Raw genomic sequence first — 6,961 nt, forward strand, 5'->3', positions numbered from 1 at the left:
CAGGGGCGTGGGGGGTTCGGAGTCCGGGGTGGAGTCCGGATCCTCGGAGTCATGGATAGTGCAGAGTGCGGGGCTGGCGTTCGGCTCGATCGCCTCTGAGATCGCAGCCCCTGAGACAGCGTCCAACCGCTGATCCTCGATCGGCACAGTGGGCTCCGAATCAATGGTCGAAACTGATGCGTATGCGGCCTCCAAGGCGCTGTTCGGTGGCAGAGCTATATCATGCCCATCGAGACAGTGCAACACGCTTGGCTGTGGCTCGAATCCGTCGAAGATCAAGTCTCCGTGGATGTCGGCCGTGTAGTTTAAACTTCCAAACCTGACCTGATGTCCAGGGGCGTAGCTTTCGATCTGCTCCAGGTGGCCGAGCGAATCGGCCCGCAGAGCGAAGCCGCCGAAGACGAAGATCTGTCCGGGGAGAAAAGTCTCACCTTGGACCGTATCGTTATTGATGATCAGAGGAGCCATCGGACCTAAAGGCGACGACACAGAGGAACTCTCAATGAAAGCACCAATGTCGGTGTCAAAACCGGCGGATCTCGGGTAGGGGGTCGGGCCCTCTTGATGGAGGTAAAACCCTACGTCCTGCTTGATTAATATTGATGATATGGGTAGTACAAGAGTAGATCTACCACGAGATCAAGGAGGCTAAACCCTAGAAGCTAGCCTATGGTATGATTGTTGTGTATGGAGTTGATTGCCTACGGACTACAACCCTCCGATTTATATAGACACCGGATAGGGTTAGGGTTACATGGAGTCGGTTACAATGGTAGGAGATCTTGAATATCTGCATCGCCAAGCTTGCCTTCCATGCCAAGGAAAGTCCCATCCGGACACGGGACGAAGTCTTCAATCTTGTATCTTCATAGTCCAGGAGTCCGGCTAAAGGTATAGTCCGGCTACCCGAACACCCCCTAATCCAGGACTCCCTCAGCGTCCTCTACTCCGACGTCTATGGTTCAGTAAGGCATTTCTCCCATCTGTTCTTACCCTTTCTGTCCTTTGCTGTCGTGGAGTCGTGGTTTGCGACTGGATACACTAACAACCGCAACTAATCTCTCCCAGGTAGGCTGCCATGGTTGCCTACAGCTTACCCGACAACTCACCAAGACTCATCTCCCCCATGAAGGTGATTGTTATCTTATCCCCAACAATCAATTCCCTGTAATTTAAAAACATGGTGGCTTCTATAATTCCATCGGTATTTGGTGCCCCAACTTCTGCAATATTCCACTTGTTCCATGGATGGACCAATTAGGTACTAGATTGGAGCATGTCTGTCCCTTACAATTCAATTGGTCCATGAGTAGTGGTACTGTTGTACTTATGTCATGGCTAGTGATCCTCCTTTTTTTCAGGAAACCAGTCTTAGTTGTGCATACCACAATTGTGTTTGCACGTATGGTATACATATGTACTTCTCTAGATGTCAGAGTGCCAAATTATACTGCAGAACAAACAGTATTTTTGGAGTTTTTAGATAATACCATGGTATTTTCAGAAACCACTGTTTTAAATACTTTGATGTGTTTGGTGCCCGTAAAAAATGAAGTTTTATAAACCATAGTATTACTGAAACCGTGGTTTTTCTATAGTATTTGAAAAAGAGGTGCCGACCTCTTTTTTCTAAACAGAAAAACATGAGCATCTCATTGCTGCTCTCGTGCTATTTTTTCTCACATGTCCATCTTCTACCAGCCGCCCTGTCAACGGCGATTCCCCATCTTTTCTGTTGCCTGTATGTTTTCGACTGTGGTACAAATACATAAATTTCGAGTGGGGTAAACCGATAAAGTATGCAGATTTATCAGGTACGATTGATTGCTTCCGCAACTTTCCAGGTCGGCGATAGCTAATCGTATGGCACTGCTGGGTTTCCGACCCCTTGACCAGTGCATTGTGTACACATCCTTCATACAAGTGCAGGAGGTAGAAGAGGATGTGTTGACATGGCGATGCTGTAGGCGATTGGCAGCTGTTAGCACATGCTGATTAATCCGCTCATGTAGCTGATCAGCTCGTTAAGTGTAGTTGAGTTAGGTTTAGCTGTTATCTGTGGGTATTTATCGGTCAAAACTATGGCAAGACAGTGCCGACCAAACACTGTGACAATATTGCCAAAACTATGAAAAATGACGGTTTTGAGAAACCGAGGTATTCATTGCCTGCGCATTGGAATACCTAAGTTTTTGAATACTATGGTTTTTAAAAAGCTATGCTACCAAACTAGGCCATTCTTATATCAGAAGGATGCATCACCATGAAAATGCTTTGTGTGATGCCGCACTACATCTCTTATTCTCCACTAGTATGTGAATTTTAAGCTGCTACTTAGTGAACTATGGTCTTGCAGGTTTACAGAAAATATCAAAGATTCAAAGATACAAAGCGCCTAGTCCCCTTTGAACCTCTGCGGCTCTTCCTAGCGCATATCCCCTGCATTGTTTCCCTATTGTCTTGTGCCATCCCCAGTTCTAGGCGTCCATCATCAATGATCTACCCTCACTGGATAAGAATTTCGATTAGTAATCAACAGTGAAGGGGCAGGGGTGGTGTCTCCTCAATGGGCCAAAAAATCGAAGGTATGATGGCAGCTCCCTGACGCACGGTGGCAGTGCAGTGACTCTCAGATGCACAAGGGCGTCATGATGACTCCTAAACGTACAGAGGTTGTGCGGCCACCGCATATGCACAATGGCTGTGTAGCGACTCCCAGATGCACATCAGCAGAATGGCGGCTCTATAGTGATGGTACGTATTGTAGCATGGCCGATTAGCCATTTGCCTCATCCCATCCAATCCAATCCAATCCCATAGCTTAGTCACGTAAGTTGATTTTCTTTTCATAGTTCTAATTTCACATTGATTCATCTCTGATTACTGGTTGGCGCTTATTGTAGTTTTTTTGCGGATCTATGGGCTCATGTTTCTTGTATTTGTATTGATTAAATTTCCTTAGATGAGCTTTGCCTTATTCCTACGGTATAATGCAAGATACAGTAGCTAGAAGTTAAACGGATATTTCTAGGTGTAGTTGCAGCTATTTGTTTTGTCATATTACTAGGTGTAGTTGCGGCTATTTGTTTCATACTACTATAGTTGTTCTGCGAGGGAGGAAAACTTGGATGCCTATACATGTATGAAACTGCCTACACAATGTTCGACTTTGCGGCATTTTTTTTGTTGAAATTCAACTAATTACTATTGAAAAATACCTTGCCAATTTGGACAGTAATCTTTTACTTGAAATACCAAACCATTTCCCCTAACAAAGTTTATTTGTTAATTAAATGTATTGGCAATACCAACGTCCGTCAATTTCTCCGTATTTCAAGTTATCTTAGAGAGTTCATATTCAGAGATGAACCATTTGGTTAGATCACTGTATCACTGGCAGCCGATCTACTGTGTGATTTGTAAGTGCATAACTTAAATTAAACTTCTCCGGCCTACCCAAGGTATTGGCTTATGGAGATGACAATCTGTCTATGGAGTAAATTTAATTTCAGTTGCGCATACATTTGAAATATTGGTGTTTGGTGATCTAAATTACCAATATATATTGCAGAATCTCGGGTTATAGAAACTGGATTGTTCCAGGCAGTGGCGACGCTACATAATGACTGCAATGTCAAATGACAACACAAGGTACAAGTTTGTCACTTGTGTTGCACTACATTTTAAGTTTAGTTTATGTACATATATTCTAAATTTACAGCTGTGACATCAGAACTTATGACACCTAGCGCCTCCAGTGGTTCCAAATCAATACTCTAGGCACTAAAAACTACTCCCTCTGATCCGAAAGAAGTGTCACAGTTTTGCACTATGGCTAGTTCAACCTTAGTTCAAAACCGAGACACTTTTTATGGATCGGAGAGAGTAGAAGACTACTGTGCCATGTTGGAATTGCTATGAAGTAGAAAATTTTAATTATAGTTCTATATTGCATCAATTCTTCACCAGTTCAAAGGGAAATTTGATTATTAGTAACACTCATGAATATTTTTCCTATCTATCATAGGCCTCTCTTTTTCCCCACCTAATTTGTATTAACTCTAACTAAATATAAGACCTTTTTTGCAGACGTCTTATATTTAGTTCCAGAGGTAGTACAAAATAGCACTTCTCTTGCATGTGAAAAGAGCCATAATGCTTCTGTGAGACAAGACTGTTGTGGCTAGATTAGGTAAAACAATTTATGAAATACTGTATGCGTGCCTTACATTGCCTCGCTTCCTATAAAATAGTCAGCAAGGGGAAACTAAATTATGGAATGATCTTAGTTAGTTAAGTAAGGTACAATGTCTTTTCAGCTATAGATGTGATACTTGCCAAATCACCAGTCTAGGTTTCTGGTTGGAACATATCACACCATCTACACTCATGCTATTGCCAACCAGTCACATAAGTTTATTTGATATCATTAGATATGAATTGTAGATTTTAAATAATGATGACTGAAATATGTCCTGCTCTATGAAATGATACCTAATTATGGTTGTTATTTGTATGTTTTCAAACAATCTGCGGTTACCAAACTAATGAACTGTAGTTTTGCTTTAGTAGAGGTACATGCAGTGTGAGTAGATGCTACATTAGCAAAATCTGCAAATGTAGTTCATTTGTTGCTCTATATTTTGCTAATCTTTTAACCTACTGATCTCATTTCTTTATTGTTGTAGATTGCTAACATAAGTTGATGATCCATAGCTCAGATGTTGATTGCATGGTCAAATGTTGGTAGCAAGGTAATGGGGCTGCTACTAGATAGTCTTATCTTATGTTTTAGGATGTCGTTTCCAATGTCCATGTTTTAGGCGTTGATTGAAACGTCCATAACTTGGCTACTAGTATTACATCTTGTAATCTTTGGATCATGTTCCAGTATCACATCTTGTATACATTGAACCATGCTCTTTGTAATACAACATAGTAAATTTAATATATGAGACCGATCCTTTTTTTATATTGTGTCTCCTATGTACTATCACCATTGGTCGTATCATTATGGCTGGCAATATATAAAACAACATTACTTGATGTGATATGTGGGACTGCAACACATATGATTTGTTGTTGGGCTATAACCCTATACGTTGCCAAATTGCGACACTTCTTCACACTATTTACTAACGCATGAATATACGTTGTTGTAGACACTTCCAACGTCGCCAAAGGCAACTCATATTAATCCGTTGGTGTAGACCTTAGCAACACATATATGGACATACGGCAATGCATTGATGCGTTGCTGAAGGAGGGTTCCTGTTGTAGTGTGTTTGATGGCAGTGTCGTCTGCAGATTCTTCATGCTTACGAATGTTAATTCGTATCATGATGGGGTTCTTGCAAATTATTCCCATGAAAATATCGTTGATATCAGGAAGACGTGGTTGTACTCAATCGCTTCTTCTAACCTGTTTGAGATAGACTTCCAAGCTCTGTTTGGCTACTACACATGTAAGTATTGGAACTTGGACTGCTTAGCTTCACTTCATCTTTTATTCTACCTGAACTTCATATTTTCTTTGAACTTGGAGTTTTGCTTGAGATCTGGCTGGGCTACTGGTTTCAGATGGAGAGGAGCATTTTCTTGTACATGAACTTCATTTATATCTTTTTTATTTTGCTTGTGTGTTTTGTTTTAGTAATTTCTTTCCTTCCATTGCTTACTTCGACATGAGCATTTTTTTCTACTTGAACATCAGAGATGATGCCTTTCTATGGTTTTTTTAGCTGTAGTTGAATGTTTTCCAGTTCATCGGTTTATCTTAAACTATGCCTTTTGGTTGTGCCTGAACTTCATTTAGTTCTTTAATGCAAGTAATTTTTTTAGGTCAGCTTGAGTAGTAACCATGTCATCTTTATTAGTTGGACAACACATTGCGTTGTTCCGGAACTTCAGTTATATTTAATGGTGATGTTTTCTCTTCCTTTTCTTTTGACAGTGGATCCGTTGGACTTGACCGATTACCACTACTCATTCCTCGGGTCACAGGAATACCAGCCTAGGGAGGAATCGATGAGTACAGCTCCGATAGAAGATGATAGACCTCGAACCCTTATTCCTTCCAAGTTGGGGAAGCAGGCTGGTGGTATTCGTGGTGGTCCAAAAACCCCTTGCTCTAGGAAGGTTAGTGTAGTCGAAGCAGCCGAAGCAGAAGTGATTTCGTCTGATGATGATTTTGAGAAGATTGCTTACCCGAAGAATGGTAAATCTGCTGCTGGTATTGTTGCTGGGAGAGGTGGGAAGAATGCTGTCATCACCAGGAGGAAACCGGCAGTTGAGTCTGGCAACATTACTTTCTCCAAGAGAGCATCAAGATTTCCTTTGAAGTGGCGTTCTCCTGTCGCTCCCCTAAAAAAATACAGTTACCCTCATCTATCCGAGGCCCAGAAGTTGAAACAATATGTGCTTAGTGAAGAGGGTCTGGAGAAGTATTCAGAGTGAGTTTTCTTCTCCTTAACTTTGTTGCTGCCAGAGATGCTACTCTGTGTCTGAACTTCTGTTGCTGTAGTATGTGGACTTCTGTTCATTTTCTCCCTTGCCGTGGAGTTATAGTGTCTGAACTTCTGTTGTTATATTGTCTGAACTACCATTGTTGTAGTATCTGAACTTCTGTTTTATGTCTCCTCTTGCCTTCTGAGTTATAGTATCTGAACTTCTATTTGTTGTTGTATCTGAACTTCTAATATTTTTTCAGAATACAGCGGCAGTTTCATCGTCTCTTGCTGTCGCTGCTCCATTGATTGGCCATCACCCTGCTTGCATTGGTTGGCTTCAGCGGTGGCATTAAGCATTTCGGCTGCATAATAATGAAGGTCATCTTCAATTTCAACGTCCTCTTCAGCCATCCTTTCGTCAACATCTGCTTGATTTGCTGAATGTATTGCATCAAGCTCTTCCACGAGCCTCTTGAGAACATAGTAGGCTCTGTCATATTGCTGGTCACATC

The 6,961-nt window shown here is 41.6% G+C and overlaps 2 long non-coding RNA genes across 2 annotated transcripts; both read left to right on the plus strand.

Moving 5' to 3' along the window:
- Nucleotides 1-927: 927 nt before the first annotated feature.
- LOC125531956 lies at nt 928-2,642 on the plus strand. The gene is made up of 3 exons (XR_007293641.1): nt 928-965; nt 1,069-1,132; nt 2,357-2,642. It is a non-coding gene; the product is annotated as an uncharacterized LOC125531956 (long non-coding RNA).
- Nucleotides 2,643-2,698: 56 nt separating this feature from the next.
- LOC125531955 lies at nt 2,699-4,756 on the plus strand. The gene is made up of 3 exons (XR_007293640.1): nt 2,699-2,754; nt 3,572-3,651; nt 4,689-4,756. It is a non-coding gene; the product is annotated as an uncharacterized LOC125531955 (long non-coding RNA).
- Nucleotides 4,757-6,961: the final 2,205 nt, after the last annotated feature.

The sequence above is a fragment of the Triticum urartu genome, unplaced genomic scaffold (genome assembly GCF_003073215.2).
Source record: "Triticum urartu cultivar G1812 unplaced genomic scaffold, Tu2.1 TuUngrouped_contig_8526, whole genome shotgun sequence".
Taxonomy (NCBI): Eukaryota; Viridiplantae; Streptophyta; class Magnoliopsida; order Poales; family Poaceae; genus Triticum; species Triticum urartu.